General features: G+C 47.8%; 1 protein-coding gene across 8 annotated transcripts in view; it reads right to left on the bottom strand.

Moving 5' to 3' along the window:
• Nucleotides 1-22908, bottom strand: part of LOC138268696 (glutamate decarboxylase 1-like) — a 1137623-nt gene that overhangs the window by 71063 nt on the left and 1043652 nt on the right. The gene's annotated exons all lie outside the window — the stretch shown is intronic.

Below are 22908 nucleotides of genomic sequence, written 5' to 3'. Positions count from 1 at the left end.
AACCTACCATGGCTCGTGTGACTGGGGAAAAGGCCCCTGCCTTCACCTCGGCGGAGTTGGAGAGACTGGTGGATGGGGTCCTACCCCAGTACCGACTGCTGTATGGGCCTCCAGACCAACAGGTGAGTACACTGTGAGTAGAATGCATGGGGCATGAATGCATGGAGTGGTGTGTGTGAAGGCCTTGTGTAAGGGGGGGTTGGTGGATGGGCCCTGAGCAGCGTGCAGCATGTATGCTGGGGCATGTCTGTACTAATGGGGATAGTAAGGGGCATGGTGGGCCATGAGTGTAACAGGCAGGACGATCTGACTAATACCTTTCCCTGTGTATATTTCATCTGCAGGTCAGCGCCCATCAAAAGAAGGGTATATGGCGTGCCATTGCCAAAGACGTGCGGACTCTGGGGGTCTACGGCAGGTGGAGCACCCACTGTCGGAAACTGTGGGAGGATCTGAGACGCTGGGCATGGAAGACGGTGTAGGCCCAGCTGGGGATGGCCTCCCAATGAGGAACGGGTGCCCGTCGAACCCTGACCCCCCCCTATGGCCCGCATACTGGCAGTGGCCTATCCGGAGCTGAATGGGCACTTGGGGGCATCACAACAGCAACAAGGGGGTGAGTACCGTGCCCTTCATGACTACTTACACCTGGTGGGGTGGTATCCGGGTGGGGGATGTGGGCCTGTGGGTGCCACAAGCCCAGGTCTGACATTGCTGAGTAGGTCCCATGTTGGGCAGGGTTCTGATGTGAAATCAATCCAAACTAGCTAGTAGGCATCCACTACTGGGCAGGGGTGTGTGGGTCCCAGGTTTGCTGCAGTTGGTGGTATCTGTCCCTACCCATGGCCTGGTGACTAGCATTGTAACTGGTAGTGCATAGCCTAGTGCATAGGGCTGTTCCCTGTGTGTGAGTGTGTTGTGTACGCCAACTGTGGTGTTGGTGCCGCCACTGGCCAAGTGTATCCTTTGTCTCCCCCTCCCCTTTTTGTTTTGTCATCCTGTTCTTATGTGCATTAGCATCATCTGGCGGAGGAGCAGAGGCACCGGCAACGGAGGGAGCTGCATCCCACAGGACCCAGGAGGCAGAGTCCACCGACGCTGAGGGCACCAGTGGGACGGAGGGTGAGGGGAGCACCACGGCTGAGACTGGAGGGGACAGTTCGGACATGGATACCTGCTCCGATGGAAGCTCCCTGGTGGTGGCAGACACCTCTGTGCCCACCCCAGCTACAGGTACAGCCGCCACCCCCGCACCGGCACCGCCCGTACAACCAGCCCCTCAGCGAGTTGACCGTGCCTGCTCACCCTGGAAGGTAGGCATCTCCTTCTCCCCAGGCACCTCAGGCCCTACCCCAGTTAGCCCTGCTGCCCTGAATGAGGAGGCGTTTGACCTCCCGAGATCCACCTCTGTTAGGCAGTCAACTATTGTGAATGCCATTGAGGGTCTGGCAGCCCAAATGCAACAGTCCAATGCATTTCTGGAGGGCATTCACACTGGCTTGGCGGCCCAACAGAGATCAATCCAGGCTCTGGCCTCTTCTCTGATGGCAGCCATTGTCCCTGTTTCCACCCTCCCCCCTCCAACTTCCACTTCCCAGTCCCCTCAGCCCCTACCTATCCCAAGCACACAGGCAGATGAGCATGCACACAGGACAACACACAAGAGTGGACATGGCAAGCACAAGCACCTCACTTCATCCCACAGGCACTCACACAAACACCATCCAGATACAGACATACCAACATCCACTGCCTCCACTGTGGCCCCCTCCTCCTCATCCTCCACCTCTCTCCCAGTTGCGTCTGCACTCACACCTGCATGCACTACATCCTCATCCACTACCACCATCACCAGCAGACCTATCATAACACACACCTCACTGGCAGTCACCATCCCCACATCCATGCACATGTCCCCTGTGTGCTCCCCCACTGGGTCTGTGTCCCCTCCTCCCAAAGTACACAAAAGCAAGCACTTAGACACCCAACAGCCATCCACCTCAAAACAGCATCCAGCCCATGCACCTGCACCCAAACACAGCAGACTGACACCTACTACAACCACTCCCTCTTCCTCCACTCCTAGACCTTCTCCCTCTTCCCACCCCAATGTCCCTAAGAAGCTTTTCCTCTCCACCGCTGACCTCTTCCCTACCCCTCCTCCTCCATCCTTCACGTCAGGTGGTCAAAACCCAGGCAAGCACCTCAGCCACCCAGTCCACAGGCACAGTAGTGTACACAGCAACTCCAGGTGGGAAAGGATCCTGGCCACCAGCCAGACAGAAAGGGTGCCTGCCCCAAGTGCTTCAAGGAAGGGCAAGGAGCCAGTCCCTGCTGCAGGATGGAAAGGCAAGGAGCCACTCCCAGCTGCAGCAAGGAAGGATAGGAAGCCACCCCCAGCTGCAGCAAGGGAGGGCAAGGAGCCACCCCCAGCTGCAGCAAGTAAGGGCAGGGAGCCACCCCTAGCTGCTGCCAAAAGGAGCAAGGAGCCATCCCCAGCTGCTGGCAGGAAGGGCAAGGGGCCTGCGCCAGCAGGCAGTAAGGACAAGGGGCCTGGTCCTGGGAATCTGTTGGAGCCCACACCACCAACCATGGTAGTGCAGCCATCCGAGGCTGCAGGGGGTGGGCTGGAGCCTCCCCCCACCACTAGCACCAGCAGCAGCAGCACCAGTGCGCAGCTGTCCAAGGCTGCAGGGGATGGGCTGGAGTCTCCCCCCACCACTACCACCACCAGCTCTGCCAGCAGCACTAATGGGTAGCTATCCGAGGCAGCAGGGGATGGGCTGGAGCCTCCCCCAACCACTACCAGCAGCACCAGTGGGCAGCCGTCCGAGGCTGCAGGGGATGGGCTGGGGCCTCCCCCCACCACTACCACCAGCTCTGCCAGCAGGAACGCCACTAGTACCACCACCAGCAGCAGCAGCACCAGTGGGCAGCCGTCCGAGGCTGCAGGGGATGGGCTGGAGCCTCCCCCCACCACTAGCACCAGTGGGGAGCCGTCCAAGACTGCAGAGGATGGGCTGGATCCTCCCCCCACCACTACCACCACCAGCTCCGCCAGCAGCACCAGTTGGCAGCCGTCTGAGGCTGCAGAGGATGGGCTGGAGCCTCCCCCCACCACTACCACCACCAGCTCCGCCAGCAGCACCAGTGGGCAGCCGTCTGAGGCTGCAGGGGATGAGCTGGAGCCTTCCCTCACCACCAGCAGCAGCAGCACCAGTGGGCAGCCATCCAAGGCTGCAGGGGATGGGCTGGAGCATCCCCACACCACTACCAGCAGCAGCAGCACCACTGCCATCACTGAACAGCCTCCACCGCCGGCAGACATTCTATAAACCTGCCTCCATGGGCTCTTGTGCCACCCAGCTGAGAGACTGTGACCTTGCACTCCCCAAGATCTGCATCACAGGGCACAATGCCCCCTCCAGAACCGGTGGAGATGCCATCCACTCAACCCATCCTCCCCAGGATGAAGCTCACTGGGTACGATGCCCCCTCCAGAACCAGTGGAGATGCCATCCACTCACCCCATCCTCCCCAGGATGAAGCTCACTGGGCACGATGCCCCCTCCAGAACCAGTGGAGAAGCCATCCACTTGAGAGACTGTGGCCTTGCACTCTCCAGGAGAAAGCACAGGGCATGTTGCCTCTCCAGAGCCAGTGGGCAAGTCACCCACTCGAGAGACTGCAGCCTTGTACTCCCGAGGACAAAGCACAGGGTATGTTGCCCCCTCCAGGACCAGTGGCATTGTACCATATGCCGGCTGAGGTGCCCTCCCGTTCCCTGTCCCCCTGAGGTCCCTGCCTATTTTCGATCTGATGCCCCTGCAGTGTTCTCTCCATGTTGCTGCAGGAGTGAAGTGGGACCATGGACTTTGTAATGTGGCCCTGTGGCCCACGAACATTAAGGACTGGGCAGTGTCACTTCATTTGTAAATATGTATATACTTTTTGATTTTGATGCGCGAATGGCTATTATTTTATCTTATTACACTCATTTTTATCTATTGGAGTTGTCCTTGCATTATTCCAGAGGGGTACATGGTAAATATGTTATGTTACTGCATCTGCTTGTGTGTATAGTGTTGGGGGTGGGGGAGTTATGTGTTGCTTGTGTGTGTCACTCTCTCCCCTGTCACTCTCTACCCCCGTGTGCTAGGCGGCTGTACTCACTGTGGTCTTCTTCGCCGTTGTTGGTGTTCGTAGTGGAGCAGGACGTAAATCAACATTGGGAATATGTGCAGTTCATGGCGTTGTGGTTCTTCCCTCAGTATCCACAGGTGAGTCCTTTGACTTCTGAGATTTGTTTCCACCAGGCTTTTGATGTCGTTGGTACCGTCCCAGAAAAGGTGGTGGTTTTCTGTGTCTTAATACAGTGGGCGGAACATTGGCTTCCACCTGGCTGTAGGCGGTTACCGCTGTGGTGCCTTTTGATTGTGCCCTGGCGGTCGGTGTGTTAAAGTGGCTGTCTGTCTGAGCTGTGTCTGCCATGGTCATAATTTAGCAGTATTTACACCCAGCCTGTTGGTGGTATTATCGCCACTTTATCACCAACCGTCAGGGTTGTAATGAGGGCCTAAGTGTTAGGCACTCCTTCCTACTCACTAGCTCCTTGTCCATCATGGCTGTGTATTTTAGTTTTCCATCTTTGCTGTGACTATCTTTCATGTTCCTGTTTGATCACCAAGATTTGTAGGCACAGATTAAAACATAGATGGAGTTTCTCATTCACTGTGAGTATTGTATTCATGTTACTTTTAAAATATCACCAAAGAGAGCAGCTCCACAGAACCTGCCTTTGCAAGTATAGTCTCACTTTGGATATTTTCAGTCAGTATCTGTAACAGCAGTGGGTGAAGAACTTGCTGAACTTCAGTCTTATCATCTGAAGGTCCTCTGTGCCTTGCCCCACATTCCTTCTATTCTTAATGTTGTTATATGCATGGCCTGGGTGCCAGTTATTCTGAATGTTGAATTGTCTCTTGAGTGCCTGTTCTTTTTGAGCAATTACTTTGTTATTCCCTTTTGCAGAGCTTCCCTAGTGGATCCCTGTTTTCCTCTGACTCCCTGTGTGATCTTGGGCAGCTCTGTACCCAATATTCTGTTTACCCTACTGTTAGAGCTGACACCCTTTGGTGTGGTATTCACTCAAACTTCTTTTGCTTTATCACCTCCTGTTTGCTGTAATTCATTTATGTTGGCTTTAGGACCTCCTGTCTTCCAAGGAGCACAATTGGTCAGGGGAAGGTGTCAATGCTTTCTCTACCCTGACCCCAGAGCAGCAGAGGGCCTGTTTCTGGGTCAGTTTGCCTCTTTGTTCTCTCTCATACCTGGGCTCACATATTTGTATACCCATGATATACCCAGCATGCCTGTGAAGAACAACATTGACAGGCTATCTGATGAGGTGGGGTCTAGCATCAAGGAGGAAGTTTCCAAGATGCTTGAGTTAGGGGTGATTGAGCACTCCAATAGTTCTCGGGCCAACCCAGTGGTACTAGTACCTAAAGCCGCCCCTCCAGGCACTAGATCAGAATTCAGATTATGTGTGGACTATACGGAGCTCAACTTAGTTACAAAGACTGATGCATACTTTATCCCCCGACAATTATCTAAAAAATAGGTTGGGAGCTGCCAAGTTCCTCAGTACTTTTGATTTAACTTCTGTGTACTGGCAGATTGCCTTAATCAAAGGGGCTAAAGAGAGGTCTGCATTCCCCACCTCACATATCATGTTCCAATTCAGGGTGGTACCCTTTGGGCTAAATAATATCCCTGCCATCTTCCAGTGATTAGTTAACACAATCATGGCTGGGATGAGGCCTTCAATGCCACCTACTTGGGTGACATACTTGTCTTCAGCTCCAGTTCGGAGGATCACCTGTTCCACCTCCAGGAGGAACTTCACACCCTGCAACAGACAGGCCAGACTATCAAGGACAGAAAGTGCCAGATAGGACATGGATCTATGGTATACCTGGAACACTGGGTGGGCGGGGGCAAGATGCAATCCCTCCAAGCCAAGATTGACACAATCCTGGCATGGGAACCCCCCAAACCACAGACTGAAGTGAGGGCCTTCCTGGGCCTCACTGTACATTACAGGTCTGTCAAGGACTAGGGTACCATTGTTGCTTACTTGACTGAGCTGACTTCCAAGAAGCAGCCCAAAAAAGTGATCTGCACAGAGACCTGCTTGAAAGCTTCTGATATTCTCCTAGTGCAGATAGATGCTTCAGAGCATGGCATAGGAGCTGTACTATCCCAGCTAAGTAAGGAGGGCATAGACCAACCTGTAGCCTTCATCAGTAGGCGGTTACTCCCCAGGGACCAAAGGTGAAATGATACTGAAAGAGACGTTTTTGGGGTGGTCTGGGCCATCCTTGTTTAGGACTCACTTCCAGGTTCAGAAAGACCACAGCCCCTCAGATGAGGGGTGAGTATCCCAAACAGTTGAGGTAGTCCATCTCCCTTCAGGGAATGGACTTTACAGTGGAGCACTGCCCTGGGTCTGACTACTCCAATGCTGATGGTCTATCTAGGTTTTTCCGCCTTAGAGATGGTGATAAGGGTGGGTAGTTCTCCCGACTAATAGCTTGGGGGGAGAGGGTGGGGAGCAAGTGTTAGACCTGACAGTCTTTGGTGTGGTCTTCCCCCAAACTTTTTTGCGCAATCAGCTCCTGTTTGCTGAAATTAGTTTTTGTTGGCTTTAGGGCTCTGTGCACTCTACTACTGCTTGTGCTCACTTCTTTAAACATGGTAACATTGTCTTACACCCAATTAGCACATTCAATCTACTTATAAGTCCCTAGTAAAATGGTAATGTATGCATCCAGGGCCTGTAAATTAAATACTGCTAGTGGGCCTGCAGCACTTATTGTGCCACTCACTTAAGTAGCACTCTAAAACATGTCTCAGGTCTGACATTGCACCCAGTGGACAGTTTAAACTGCCAATTCGACCTGGCAAAATACATCTTTTGTGCATTGTATCTAAAAGGTAGGACTTTTTAAAAGTTTTACAAGTCCTGGCGGTGAAAAACTACTGAATTAATTTTTCACTACTCTGAGGCCTACCTCTCCAATAGGATAACAATGACGTACCTTATTACATTTATAAAGCGATAACGTATGATTGGCAACATGTTTAAAATGTCATGTTTGGTCTCAAAATAATTGTCATTTAAAATCCTCTTTCATGGTAAAGTTGGATTTTAACTCACAATTCTGAAAATGCCATTTTTAGAAAGCTTATATTTTTTAGCTCTAACCAGATGGTGCCAGCAGCCTGTGTCCTCTGTCACATGACTGCGAATATTTGGCAGTTGGCCTTTGCTGATTCCTCAACCAACAATCAATTTTATGGCAAGGCACGGAGGCCCATATCATGCATAAAGTGCTTTATTGCCACTCACAGCAGCAACTAGAATTTTCACTTCAGAACTTTTAATAAGAATCCAAATAACATCCTACTCCAATATATAATCCAAAACCCAGCAGCCATCTTCCTTATTTGTTGCTGCTCACTGATGAGGTAAGTACTCTGAAAGTTTGTTAGTATGTTTGAACTATAGTATGGTCTCTACGCATGCAGCATATGTTGCGTGTCATAGTTATGTGTATGTATGGGTGGTATCTATTAGCTTCATCCCCGAATTTATTTATATAGCACAGTAGTCTTAGGCATGTTTATTTCGCCTTTTCCCTTGTTTACTGTGGTGCAAAACAGAATATTTATGAAGCATGACAGAAGAATTGAGGGGTGAAGTTTTTTTGGTTCCTATTGATAGTTTAATTACAATTTTAACAGCACGCACTTCAGTTCGTCTAACGGCAATGCCACCAGGATTCTGCCGATATGTACCCTCTGGCGTGCCTTCTGCATTTTGAAGCGTGTGGCGGCATTGACAGCGATTCTTTGAAATGTTTAATACTTATGCATGTGCAGACATGAGCACATATATATAAATATAAAGTTATTACTTACAGTTTTTGCTGTAGTATGACCAGGGGATCTTTTTGTTCCGGTAGCCCAAAGTTAATCTATCTTCGTAAAACAGTGGGAGCGGCCATTTTAGATTGGGTTTCTACCGGGAGATATCATTGCTTTAGTGCTAGCCATACTTTAGAGCTCAGAAACATCGTTTTTCCCCAGTATATCTCATCAAGGTTTTTTTCTGGAAAAAGCTGAAAAGGTGTATGCTGGTTTCTGTGGTTTTAGCAAGTAGATTGACATTTTTAAAATAACATTATAGAAAGGTTGTGATTTTTGAAGTCTTGGTGGTCAGAGGTTCTATTAGAAACTGTAGATAAGAGGTTGTGTTACGTTTGGGATTTTATTGCGAAACGAATGACATGGCGGGAAATTTGCAGGTTCATTAAGTTGGGAAGACAAGGTACCAATAAGTGTAAACAGGACATTTCATCCTTTGGCAAGTGATTTAGGAAAGAAGCTTGATGACTGCATGGAGAAAATAGAATGGAAAATCTCTGGTTACAGAAATGAGGAAGAACAGTTTTGGTCTGTGGAAGAAGCTACAGTCATTCGCATGAGGTCCATAAAGTGCCTATGAAAAGAAAGCATATTCAGAGGGAAAAAGGATCATATTTGGAGGAGCTTCACAGTCCAAAGACAAATAAATGGCCGTCTCAACCGGAGTTGGATGAGAAGGCTATAAATCTCACAAAAGGCAGTCACAGAGTAGTGGCAATGCGACTCTGTACTGAACGCAGAAAGAATTTTGATGAAAATCGATCCTAAGCAAGCAGAGCTTGCAAGTAAGGAGTCAGGGCAGGATGACAATGGCTTACTGTTTGGTGATGAATTTGTTAAAGAGACGGCTAAATATGCAGGAGCCTTTAACTCTATTCAGAAGGTACAGAAGGATAGTAAAAAGGTTTTCAGAGGGGTCAGAAGAATGCGGGGTCGGTTCCCTGGCTATGGAAATACAGGAGCATTTGTTTTTGTGAGGGTACAGACCCCTGGATACTAAACACTGAGTTTGTATCCCCAAAGAGCAAGGGGAAGAACCACGGAGACAGAAGGACAAGAGGGCAACAAGGAATGTCTAGAAAAAGACCCTTTGTTTACCCGTATAAAATTGACTGAGCCCTGTAGTCAAGGGGAGCACACAAATAGGAATCCCACAGGACACTGACCCAGAGAGCCCCAACCAGGCCATAACTATATCTGCTGAAATCCACAACAAGTAATACCGGATCTGGGGGAAACAAGAAACCCCCCTCACAGGGGGGAAAAGACATCAGCAACCAGAATAGGACCCACCAGATCCCCCAACAGAGGCAGAGGGCTGAACAAACCTGCCCATGTGTAAACCGGACCAACAACCATGGGGCACTAAGAACACCGTGGCAGCCTGATCGCCTGCACCGTTATCCAGGGAGACACCGGCCAAAATGGTGCTAATAACAAATCCAGAGGAGACCAAACATGAACACCCTTGAGGCATGCACCGAAAATGCCAAGCACTATCAAGGACTGGGCTCCAAGAAAAAACAAGAACTGGAGCTGAGCCACCAGGAACTCCTCAACACACACTAAGTAGTCATGCAAAGAAAGGAGAGCCTGCACTTGCTCCACCAGATGACAGGAAAGGGAAAATGGAAAGCTGCAACAGACAAAGAACGTCCCTAGGGCTGCCAGCACACATTCAAAACACCGAGAAAAAGACTGCAGACAGAACTGAAGATCTCGTAAATGAAAATGCTGTGACACCACAGTGAACTACAACAACCACATGTGACTGGGATGACTGCAAACGGGGATCCATGCAGCCAGAGAACAATTTCAACCATGGAGCGGCCTAGCAAAACCAGCGGAAAGAACCAGCTGAGAGGTCTTCCGAGACCAAAGAAGTCCTGAGACAACAGAAGAGCCAGCACAGACTACACTGGAAAACAAGCCAGGGGGAGAAACGCTACACTGACCAAACTGGCAACAAGCGAAGAACAACCAACAGGAGCGCAAATACAAAGGCAGTTCCAAGAGCAAGGCACTAGAAAACACCAGGGTGGACAGTGCAGCATAGCCGGACACTGAAGCCCACATCTCAGGAGGATGGGGAGCAATAGCTCAAAGACTGAGAGGGAGGACAACACAGCACAGGAGGCCATCAGAACCCACAAAAATGCTTTTTGGTACCAGCAATGGAAGGAACCACAAGGACAGCAACCGGGAAGGTAGGAATGCCCAGAGCAAGTGAAGTGCTGGAGGTCCAAAACTGGCCAAAAGAGCCAGGACTCAAACAAGGCAGCAGTAGGCCCGGAACCCATCACACAAGCAACCCTGAGAAAACCAGCAGACAGAATGTCATAGTAATCTTAACATTCCAGCACCAAAGGAGGCAAAGCTGCTTGCTGGATGTGCCTACCAGGCCAGACACTCACACCCCAACCAGAGAAAGGCACCACAAACCTGTAGCTATTCAGCCCTGCCTACAGCACGAAGCCACACCCAACCTGGCTGAAGGAAAGCACAGAAGATCTCCGAGCAGATCAGCCAAAACCATGGCCAACACTTGAGGAGCAGGCCACAGACCGAACGGCCTAGAACTGGAAATGCTGTAACCCCAAATCCTAATAAACACAAATTAGGTCAGGTTGGGGGAAGTATATGCCTAAACTCCCATTGCATTTAAGAAAATATATAATAGAAAGATAAGAACTTAATTTATAAAAATATATATGATGACCCCAAAATAATTAATATCACCATTTATTATTTAATCTAGTGAAAAGATGTTATGTTATGTTATGTTATAGCTACTTATATAGCGCCTAAAACTGCTCAGAGGCCTCGTAGCGCTTTCTCTGCAAAACGAACAATGTCACCATCTAGATTCACATAGAGATTAAGCTTTGAATAACCAGGTTTTCAAGGCCTTCATGAACAGAATCTCTTGGGATGTCGATCTAATATTAAAAGGAAGGCTATTCCAAAGAATGGCCCCTTGATAGGATAAGGATCTTCCTCCCCATCTTGCTTTCTTTACTGTGGGAACTGTGGCCAGCAGAGCTGAGGAAGATCTCAGTAGTTTGGTCGGGATGTATACAGATGCCAGGGTTTTAAGCATTTCAGGGCCATGATTAAATATGGATCTATGAAAGTGACATAAAGCCTTAAACTGAATTCTTTTATCCACTGGAAGCCAATGTAGGGATGAGATTGTGGCCCGTATAGAGTGATGTTTTTAGGGGTATTTAGAAGTAGACGTGCAGCTGCATTTTGCACCCTCTGCAACCTCTGGATAACATATCTTGGGGCTCCTACAAACAATGCATTGCCATAGTCGAGACGAGAGCCTATCAGTGCCTGGATAACCAGTCTCCTAGCAAGTGGTGGAAGTATTGTTATAACCTTCCTCAGGGTTCTAAGCAGAGCAAAGGAAGTTCCAGCTATTCTATTGGCATGTTGTGACATTGAAAGTTGAGGATCTAACCATACTCCAAGTCTCTTAATGATACATTTAGGGGGGGGGAATAGTAAGATCTCCTATTAATGACCTTGGATTGGTGGAGGAGGCTTTTGGTAGTCCAAAAAACATGACTTCTGTCTTGTCATCATTAAGTTTTAGTTTACTTCCTGACATCCACGTCGCAACTGCTTTCAGACATGGACCCAATGCTGTACCCATGTCCGGGTAAGAATTAGAAAAGGAGACAATTAGTTGAGTGTCATCTGCGTAGGACACCAACTTCAATACATATGGTTCGATGATTTCTGCTAGAGATCGCATGTAGACATTAAAAAGTAGTGGGCTCAGAGCAGAACCCTGTGGAACTCTACAGTTGCTGAGGGTACGCCTAGAGGTACATGATCTGTCTAGGACCTGGAAGGATCTTCCATGAATAAACAAGAGAATCCACTCCAGTGCTACTCCCGAAATGCCACATCCTTGTAATCTATCTTTAAGAATGTTCAAATCAACAGTGTCGAACGCCGCACTCAGATCTAATAGGATGATGGCGGTTTCCATTCCTTTATCCATCCTCCTTTTAGCTTCTTCTGTAATCGCAACCAAGGCGGTTTCCATCCCATGTTGTGGTCTAAAACCCATCTGAGTGGGATGTAGAAGTTTTTTTTCTTCCAGAAGAGTGGATAACTGAGTATGTATATACTTTTCTGTTATTTTGGCCATTATAGGCAGCAAAGAGATCGGTCTGTAATTGGACAGTATTTTTGGGTCCAGATTAGTTTTTTTCAAAAGAGGCTTAACAATAGCCCATTTCCAAGAATCGGGTACAGTGCCAGAGGCTAGCGAGATATTGATGAGATTTGTAATTCCCCGGACCTAACACTGGAATTCCCAGACAAAGAATCTGAGGGGGAGCAGGATTGAGTGGGGAGCCCGATTTAGTTGAACCTAGTAATCTAATCACTATGGGGGTCATTCTGCCAGGGTCGGCGGGAGCACCGCCGACAGGCCGGCGGTGCCCCGCAGGGCATTCTGACCGCGGCGGTTCGGCCGCGGTCAGAAGAGGCAAACCGGCGGTCTCCCGCCGGTTTACCGCTGCCCTTAGAATCCCCCATGGCGGCGCAGCTTGCTGCGCCGCCATGGGGGATTCTGACACCCCCTACCGCCATCCTGTTCCTGGCGGTTCGCCCGCCAGGAACAGGATGGCGGTAGGGGGTGCCGCGGGGCCCCTGGGGGCCCCTGCCGTGCCCATGCCAATGGCATGGGCACGGCAGGGGCCCCCGTAAGAGGGCCCCGCAAAGTATTTCAGTGTCTGCTAAGCAGACACTGAAATACGCGACGGGTGCAACTGCACCCGTCGCACCCCTGCAACTCCGCCGGCTCAATTCTGAGCCGGCGTCCTCGTTGCAGGGGCATTTCCTCTGGGCCGGCGGGCGCTCTTTTGGAGAGCGCCCGCCGGCCCAGAGGAAATGTCTAAATGGCCGCCGCGGTCTTTTGACCGCGGTGCGGTCATTCAGCGGCGGTACCTTGGCGGACGGCCTCCGCCGTCCGCCAGGGTCATAATCAGGCCCTATGTCCAGGCTAATAGGGATAAAGGGGGTCATTCTGACCCCGGCGGTCTAAGACCGCCGGGTCCAGGGTCGGCGGGAGCACCGCGACAGGCCGGCGGTGCCCCGCAGGGCATTCTGACCGCGGCGGTTCGGCCGCGGTCAGAAGAGGCAAACCGGCGGTCTCCCGCCGGTTTACCGCTGCCCTTAGAATCCCCCATGGCGGCGCAGCTTGCTGCGCCGCCATGGGGGATTCTGACACCCCCTACCGCCATCCTGTTCCTGACGGTTCGCCCGCCAGGAACAGGATGGCGGTAGGGGGTGCCGCGGGGCCCCTGGGGGCCCCGCAAAGTATTTCAGTGTCTGCTAAGCAGACACTGAAATACGCGACGGGTGCAACTGCACCCGTCGCACCCCTGCAACTCCGCCGGCTCAATTCTGAGCCGGCGTCCTCGTTGCAGGGGCATTTCCTCTGGGCCGGCGGGCGCTCTTTTGGAGAGCGCCCGCCGGCCCAGAGGAAATGTCTAAATGGCCGCCGCGGTCTTTTGACCGCGATGCGGTCATTCAGCGGCGGTACCTTGGCGGACGGCCTCCGCCGTCCGCCAGGGTCATAATCAGGCCCAAAATTTGTTAAAACGATTTCAGTTTCCTTCCTGACCACCAGGTTGACCACCACCTGATCTCTAATCAGGGTGTCAGGAAAAGAAACATAAATGTCCTGAATTTTACTTAAAAAAAAGCTTGCAAGATCCTCCACATGTTGCTGCGGGGATTCTAAAATTTCTGGCTCCTCCTTAGGATGAATAAGGTCTTTTAAGGCATTAAAAATTTCCTTAGGAGAATAAGCAGCAGCTTCAATTCTGCTAGAGTAATAGGTTGCCTGAACCTTTTTAATTTCTAAATGATATGCTCGAATCATATTCTTATATTCTTTTTTCAATGAGTCATCTAAGGAATGCCTCCATTTTCTTTCTTGCTTCCTGCACTCTCTTTTCATCTCAAGTAAACTTGTGGTAAACCAAGGAGCTGATTTCTTTCTAGGCAGTTTTTTCGAGGTAGAGAGAGAGGTATGGTTTCCTCCAAGCTATCCTCTATCCATTTGTTTAGGGAGCAGGTGAGATCAGTTATATTTTTAGAATCTAAGTTTCCTGGTTTCTTCTTTTCTAATGAATTAATAAACTCTGTGGCCTTCAGTTTATGCCATTTTCTTCTATAAAGTGGGGGATTGCTAATCAAGGATTTCTGCCGAGAGATAGTTAGCTCTAGCTCTATCAAAAAATGATCAGACCAAGCTAGCGGGCATGATGATAAGAATTCTAAACCTAGCATATTGGAAAAAACAAGGTCAAGTGTGTGACCTTTGTTATGCGTAGGGCCCTGCACTAATTGCACTAGATCGCAGGCCTTCATGTCTGCTATTATCATCCTGGTCGAGGCTTTATCTTCCATTTCTGCATGTAAATTAAAATCTCCCAACAGTAGGAAGTTGGATTTAGTGCATACCGATTGAGAGATAATCTCTGCAAGTGAGGTCATAAAGTCTCCAATGGGACCCGGTGGACGGTAGACCAAGACACCAGAAATTGTATAGTGAGGATTGACACTGATAGAAAAAGACATGCTCTCACCTCCTTTAATTAGTGTAGGGGCTATTGTCATCCCACATGTATCTTTATAGACAACTGCGATGCCACCACCTCGATTCGGTCTGTCAATTCTGCTGAGTTTATATCCAGTAGGATGGGTCATAACAAGATCTGGGCCAGAACTTTCATCCAGCCAGGTTTCAGTAAGAAACAAAGCCAGGGTTTTTTTTTGTTCCACCAAAAGGTGGATATCCGTTATATATGGGCCCCTAGCGAGCGACAATTGACTAGTAAATTCGGAAATTCATCAGATTCCCTATCTTTTTGAAGGTCCGTACCTCATTGAGGGGCCCAGGCACAGACGGGGCATCTGTAGCTTTTAACACAAGGATCTAACCTTTGCAGACAGCTGTTATGAAATTTATTGTTCAGCGAGAGTAGTATATCCCTAGCGTAAGTAATCATTACCTGCTCTGTGGCATTTGAATCATAATCTCTTGGCTCTTGGCACGGTCTGGCACGGACGGGCGCAGACGGGCTTGCCTTTGGCGCGCCTTCGGCGTGACCGCTGCGCGCGTCCGCTGCACGCCGCGTCATGTGGGCTAAAAATAGCCCAGCAGCAGTAAAAAGCTAGAGCGCTTACTCCCAGAATGGGGCACACTGACCTAAGATGGCGGCGGTAATTCCGTTTTTTCTACGTTTTAAATAGATTCAAAGACGGATAAAGTATCTATAAAGAACACTCTTCGTAATAAATTTGACAGTTTTACAGTTTTAAACCTGCAGATCAGTAAATGTGCAAAATGTGCTTCCGTGCAATAAAAGAACATCAGATTCAATACATTGACTCAGTTTAAAAAGAATTAATAAATTGCTAAAAAAAGGTGAACTTGCCGCTTGCAGCGAGCGCAAGTAGCCAGATAACACCTAGGACTACCTTCCGCTGCGCGCCGCGGTCATGTGGGCTAAAAATAGCCCAGCAGCAGTAAAAAGCTAGAGCGCTTACTCCCAGAATGGCCCACACTGACCTAAAATGGCGGCGGTAATTCCATTTTTTCTACGTTTTAAATAGATTCAAAGACTGATAAAGTATCTATAAAGAACACTCTTCGTAATAAATTTTACAGTTTTACAGTTTTAAACCTGCAGATCAGTAAATGTTCAAAATATGCTTCCGTGCAATAAAAGAACATCAGATTCAATACATTGACTCAGTTTAAAAATAATTAATAAATTGCTAAAAAAAGGTGAACTTGCCGCTTGCAGCGAGTGTAAGTAGCCAGATAACACCTAGGACTACCTTCCGCTGCGCGCCGCGGTCATGTGGGCTAAAAATAGCCCAGCAGCAGTAAAAAGCTAGAGCGCTTACTCCCAGAATGGCGCACACTGACCTAAGATGGCGGCGGTAATTCCGTTTTTTCTACATTTTAAATAGATTCAAAGACTGATAAAGTATCTATAAAGAACACTCTTCGTAATAAATTTGACAGTTTTACAGTTTTAAACCTGCAGATCAGTAAATGTGCAAAATGTGCTTCCGTGCAATAAAAGAACATCAGATTCAATACATTGACTCAGTTTAAAAAGAATTAATAAATTGCTAAAATAAAGGTGAACTTGCCGCTTGCAGCGAGCGTAAGTAGCCAGATAACACCTAGGACTACCTTCCACCTTTTAATCATAAAACTTCATTATAGAATAGGTGCTCCAAATATTATACGACACAGTGAAAGTGATAAAGTGATATGTGTGCCAAGCTGTTATATACAATATATACAAATGTGGTTAAAAACATATAGGAAAAGAGCAAACTTCAATAAGACCCCTTCATTCCAGGTGTCTTGAAGTTGCTCATACATAATCCACATATAATGTAGTCAACATTTCGACCCTATATCAAGAAATAAATCATTGGTGGGTCATCCTCAGGACTGAATAATTCTTCTAACCGGAAACACCTAAACAAAATAAAATGAAATAAACATTCTCTTTGTAATATTCTTATTAATATTCTCATAAATAATTGAGTCTAAAGAAACCAAGTCAGATTCACCTATTATTTTTATCATAAGTATCTTTTTGAGCGATTTCTAATGATTCAAGAAATTAATATCACTTTTTACAAAATAATTTTTAAGAATTATCCTATGTCATTATAAAAAAAATTCTTAATTTACTATTATTTTTATTCTCTCCAATAAGTGTCTTTCATTTATTACCTCAATATTTAATAAAAGATTTTCTCTTACATAGTTCCTGATATCGGTAGCCTATAGCCTCTTTGACTGGGCAACCCTCTCTCAGTGTTTTTTTTATCATTAAAGACATTCCTTTATTTTGCCCTGAAAAATAAAAATAACTAGTTCTTCTTTTGTCTTTTTTGTAGGGAAGTTCGAGTTAGCTAGATTGCAATTCTAGTATTTTTCATTCAAACATCTTGTAAACCCCTATATATATTCCCAAAGGAGCAGAAGAAACTAAACATATATTATTCTGCTACAGTATATGTGCTAAAGCACGTTATCTACCAATCTTAACCATCGTGCAAGAGAATATTTATTTGTTCTTCAGAAATTTATCACCACAAAACGCCAGCCGGAAACCCCCAAATAGAGGAAAGGAAAATGCCTTTACCGCTTTTGTTAAAAGGAGCCATCCGGCAATCTTCAAGAAATGTTGAAAAGTTTAATCCTAACTTACTTAAAAATAAAATAGCCCGCATTGAAAAGCTACTTCAACAATACTCATAAGTCTTATTTTAATCATCTTCTCCAGTTTGTGTCAAAAGGTAAAAGCCGTTTGTGTTATAGACGCGAGCGTCGCAGAACACAAAGTTTAAATAAATTAACAAACCATGACGCATGCGTTACTAATTTCGCGCACTTAGCAATTACCGGAGAGAGAATGTCTCCTTCATACAATTAAATAGTTAAGAGATTCAATTGTCAGAGCGTTCCGTAAGTTGAAAACAACCGCCTTTAGGCGATGTTTAAATCGTATCGAAACCACTTGGTATTTCTCAGTCCTTCGGCAATTTGGAAACAGACACCTTTGTACGATCTATATATCATGTCAAAACCACTCTATGGCCCTCATTACAACTTTGGCGGGCGGCAACCACCGCCCGCCAAGTTGTAACCATCGTGTGGCCGTCAATGCGGCTGCACTCCTGCGGTGGCCATTATGACATCCCTGCTGGTCCGGCGGGTGGAAACTGAGTTTCCGCCCACCGGACCAGCGGGGATGTCGCCCGCAACATGGGAGCCGTGAAACGGGTGTAGTTGCACCCGTCGCGCTTTTCACTCTCTGCACAGCAGAGAGTGAAAAGCTTTATGGGGCTGTGGCAGGGGGCCCCTGCACTGCCCATGCCAAAGGCCAAAGGCATGGGCAGTGCAGGGGCCTCCAGGGGCCACGCGACTCCCCTTTCCGCCAGCCTTTCCATGGCAGTTCCTACCGCCATGAAAAGGCTGGCGGGAAGGAGACTCGTAATCCCCTGGGCAGCGCTGCAAGCAGCGCTGCCCTGGAGGATTAAATCCGCCGGGACCAATGTGGCGGAAAACCGCCGGTCCCCATGATGCGACCGCGGCGCTTCCGCAGGGGTTGCAATATGCAAGTTTGCACCGCCAGCCTGTTGGCGGTGCAACCTCCAAAACAGCCCTATATTTCTTTGTATAGGAATGGTTCCACTTAGCCCCATTAACGTTTCCCAACGATGTTTACACCTTATCAAAACCCTCTGTATTTCAGTTGGAACATATCGGCCATTTAGAAAAACATCTTTGCACGACGTTTATATTATCTCAGAACCACTCTGTACTTATTTTGAACATCTTTTGAACAGAAATATTAAACTGTAGATGTATATTTTAAAAAAGAATAACACCTGCTGATCTAACTAATTTCAATCACCCAGTGCAAGTGCCATGATTTATGATCTAGCTGTATCTGATACTCATAAGGTTAGGTTTTAGTTCCAAACATAGATTGTCTAATAATGATATCTGAGGTGTAATAACCCACCACTTTATTTTCCTTTATATTGTCTGACTTCACTTCATTTAGCCTTTCTGTTTTGTACAACCTAAAAACTGTTTTTTCAGAAGAGGACAATACAATACAATATTTACAATCTATTCACATCTGTTATTCATGAAGTTGAAGCTTGGTTCCAATCTTCTAAATTATTCAACCAATTATTTATTGTGTCGCATTTTTCCATCCAATAAAGTTCACGCTTCGAAAGAAGTCCAGTCTTCTCCCCTCCTCTGGGACCCAAAGTCACTTGTTCAATCACTTGCCATCTAATGTCTTCATTATTATGTTGATTCCTTGAGAAATGATCCACTAATGGTGCTCCGACTACCTTACACTTGATTCTACTTTTGTGCTGTAAAATCCTGCATTTCACCTTTTGCGTTGTTTGTCCCACATACATAAGGTTGCACGGGCACCAAATTGCATAAATCACATCCTGCGTATTACAATTTGAGAACCCCAAAGTGAACCTAAGAAACAGATGACGGAAACGGGGAGACACCTAGACTGATCCCTGCCAAGACACTTCTGGTGGTATCAGCAGAAGGAGCAGCTGCAAGGACAGCATCCTGAAAGGCATGGATGCCCTACTAGTCAAAGTGCTGTAGAACCAACAGCTACCGAAATAAGTGAAGGACCCACTGAACCATAGAAGGCCATTAAACAGAGAAGCAATGCAGTAACTGAGCACCATCAGAATGTCAGGACATAATGGGAGCCAAATAAGCAATAAAAAGGGTCATAAGTATGTTGCCCATGTGAGCATTAACATTAACTAGCCTAAGTAGCACTCCAACACCTCAAAACAAGGAGAGAGGTGACACTTGGGCATAACCAGCACCGCAACAGGACCAACGGCACAAATAGCAGAAAAGCCACAGACATGGTAATGTAGCCCTGCATGAACACAAACCACCAGTAAGGAAATAGAAGGTGAAGCACCCCCACATGGGACACAGAACCTAATTCTCCAAATGAAAATGCAGGAAAACAAAACCGTAAGTCCCATGACAACAAGGAAAATATCAGACACTGTGCTGCCGGGGCTGTGACACTAAGCCTAGTATGAGAGGGACTTGTGCCACTGACTGCCCAAGACCGTGCCCTTGAGCCACATCATATGGCGCAACTAGAAATGTCATGGAAGCTCAAAACCAGCATCCAGAACAACATTTGGGAAATCCTGGGCCATAATGCACTACGAACTCCACAACAGCGCTGATAGGGCAAACTTTGCGAAAATAGCCTTCCAAATGGAGTCCCCTACTGAAGCCGAGCTGCCATCTGGAACACCCACCGCATGCCACCACTCCCACCACAACAGTCAGCAGAGAAAGCGGCAACGCCAGGGAAGGTGAGAGAGACTTTAAAAGATCCATTAGTGACATCCCCCGAGGTGTCCAGCAGAACAAATGTCTACTGTCACCCGCCATACCTCAAGGCAGAACAGAGAGAGCTGCCACCAAGGTTGAAAGAAAGCCAGTGACCCGCCAGGGCTGTGTGCTCATCTGTGACCTGCATACAAGCTTCACACAACGGGGAGTGTGAGCTCACTAGGGCTGTGTGCTCACCTGTGGCACAGCACACAGGCTTCTAACACAGATATCTCACAGCAGGGAACAGAGACCTCCAGCTCGTGTGTACAACAAATGTGAAGGTATGAGTCATAGAAGGAGCCATACCTCCTTCCTCACACAACATACTCAACGTCTGATCCTTCTTCCAGCAAAGGAGACGCATCCCCAAGACGGCCGCACCACAGGCCACATTATTCCAGACGGAGGACCCCATCCAACACAATGCACATACCCCACCAGCACTACGCACCATGGTAAAAGCCGCAACAATATGCTGGAGAATGTGCACTGCGCATGCCCATAGATTGGAACCACACAAAAGGAACAGGAGGTAAGAAGGGGGGGAGGGAATTTTATATTTGAGAAAGGGTATGGATTGGAGGCACAGGGGCCTCAATGAGTGAGTCATCACAGAGAGAGAGACAAAGGGGTAATGGGATGGTTGATTTCGGGAGAGCTTGGCTGGTGTAAGGGTTATCGGCAGAAGCGACAAAACTCATCAAGGAGTCCTGGGCACCTGGAACTACAAAAGCTTACAGGTTGGCATGGAATAGATGGGTATATTGGTGTAATGAGAGGAGTCTGGATCCCATTTTGACACCTGTGGTGGATGTAGCAATCTTCTTAACTGAGATATTTTTGGGAGGTAGCTCATACAGCTCAGTGAATCTGAGTAGATCAGCGATTTCTGCAGGGCATGATTTGGTGAATAGTTTGCCGGTGGGTCAACATGATGTAGTGAAACGACTGGTAAGGAGTGTATTTTTGAGAAAAAAAACACCGGAGCCTAAATATTTGTCTTTGTGGGATGTAGATGTAGTTTTGAAAGAGCTGGCAGCTTGGGATGACAATGAATTTTTGGATTAAAAAAAAATCTATCTTTTAAGTTAGTCATGCTGCTTTGTCTGATTTCTTTTAGAAGAGTGACAGATGTGAAGGCATGGGAGGTGTTATCACAAAATTATTTACCCGAGGGAGTTTGTTTTAATATCAGGAAAAGAACTAAGACTTTGGGGGTCATTCCGACTCCCACCGGCGGCGGTAACCGCACGCCCGGCGGGAGCCGCCTAATGACCGCACCGCGGTCAAATGACCGCGGCGGCCATTCCGCCTTTCCCGCTGGGCTGGCGGGCGACCGCCAGAAGGCCGCCCGCCGGCCCAGCGGGAAAGCGCCTTCAACGAGGAAGCCGGCTCCGAATGGAGCCGGTGGAGTTGAAGGCGTGCGACGGGCGCAGTGGCACCTGTCGCGATTTTCAGTGTCTGCTTGGCAGACACTGAAAATCAATGTGGGGCCCTGTTAGGGGGCCCCTGCAGTGCCCATGCCATTGGCATGGGCACTGCAGGGGCCCCCAGGGGCCCCACGACACCCGTTACCGCCATCCTGTTCCTGGCGGTGAAAGCCGCCAGGAACAGGATGGCGGTAAGGGGGTCGGAATCCCCATGGCGGCGCTGCTTGCAGCGCCGCCGAGGAGGATTCCCTGGGGCAGCGGGAAACCGGCGGGACACCGCCGGTTTCCCGTTTCTGACCGCTGCTGTACCGCCGCGGTCAGAATGCCCATGGAAGCACCGCCAGCCTATTGGCGGTGCTTCTGCGGTCGTTGGCCCTGGCGGTCGGTGACCGCCAGGGTCAGAATGACCCCCTTTGTCTAGTACTATTTTTCATCCACCTTTAGGGGAGAACAGCAAGTTGTGTGTGGTACGGTGCTTGTGTGAGTCTGATAAATGCACAGAAGGTTTGAGAGGACAAGGAGAAACACAATTAGTGATTTCTTTTAGGTATCCTTATAAGCCAGTGTCTAGTCTAACTCTAGCAAGATATATTAAAGAGGTTATGAAGAGGGCTGGAATAGATTTTTCCAGATTTGGCGCACATTCTGCAAAGGGGGAGCTATGGTTTCTAATGCCTTGCTGGTAGGTGGAATTTGAAGTAGCTTTTTGTCTACAGCTGATTGGTCTACTGATTCTGTGTTTACAAAATGTTATTTTAACCCAGTGGAGTGTGGTCTGAGGAATATTATGGTAAGGTTTTAAACATGCATAATATTGACCTCTGTGCCTTGCCTTAAAATTCAGACTTTCCACAGCAAGGGTGGGTAGAAAATCATGATTTTATTAAAGATATGGAGGAGGCCAATATTATCTCACACAGTCTGTGGAACGCACCATATAATACTTGTTTTGTGTTTCGGGAAATAGTGAATTCAGAAAGTGAAGAGAAGATTGGAGAAGAAGAGGAAGTGCTCAGCCAAGAAGTTTGGATTGGAATTGGTGGATAAATCTGGTTTCAATTTATTCACACCAAAAGAAGGAAGATGGCTGCTGGGTTTCATATTATGCAATGGAGCATAATGTTATTTGGATTCATATTCTAAGTTCTGAAGTGAAAGTTCTAGTTGATGCTGTGAGTAGCAATAAAGAGGTTTATGCATAATATGGGCCTCTGTGTCTTCAATAAAATCACGATTTTCTTCCCACCCCTGCTGTGGAAAATCTGAAGTTTCAATACCTTCCCACCAGTTCTCACCAGAGTCTGTGACAGAAACCAATTTTACCAATACCATTTAAGGAGAAAAGCACACATAATGTGGTACTAAATTGCAGTGTCACAGTGTCAGACAAAATAGGGTCCCGAGAAAGGTGAAAAATCTGTGGTGAACATGCAATAGAAGATGATTTTGCAACAGGTACTATACATTCTGTTATGTTTGCTGGTATGATTGATTTTAGAG

This window comes from Pleurodeles waltl, chromosome 2_1 (genome assembly GCF_031143425.1).
Source record: "Pleurodeles waltl isolate 20211129_DDA chromosome 2_1, aPleWal1.hap1.20221129, whole genome shotgun sequence".
In the NCBI taxonomy this organism is placed as follows: domain Eukaryota; kingdom Metazoa; phylum Chordata; class Amphibia; order Caudata; family Salamandridae; genus Pleurodeles; species Pleurodeles waltl.
Note: the sequence above shows the minus strand (reverse complement) of the source record. Positions and strands in the feature narration are given on the sequence as shown.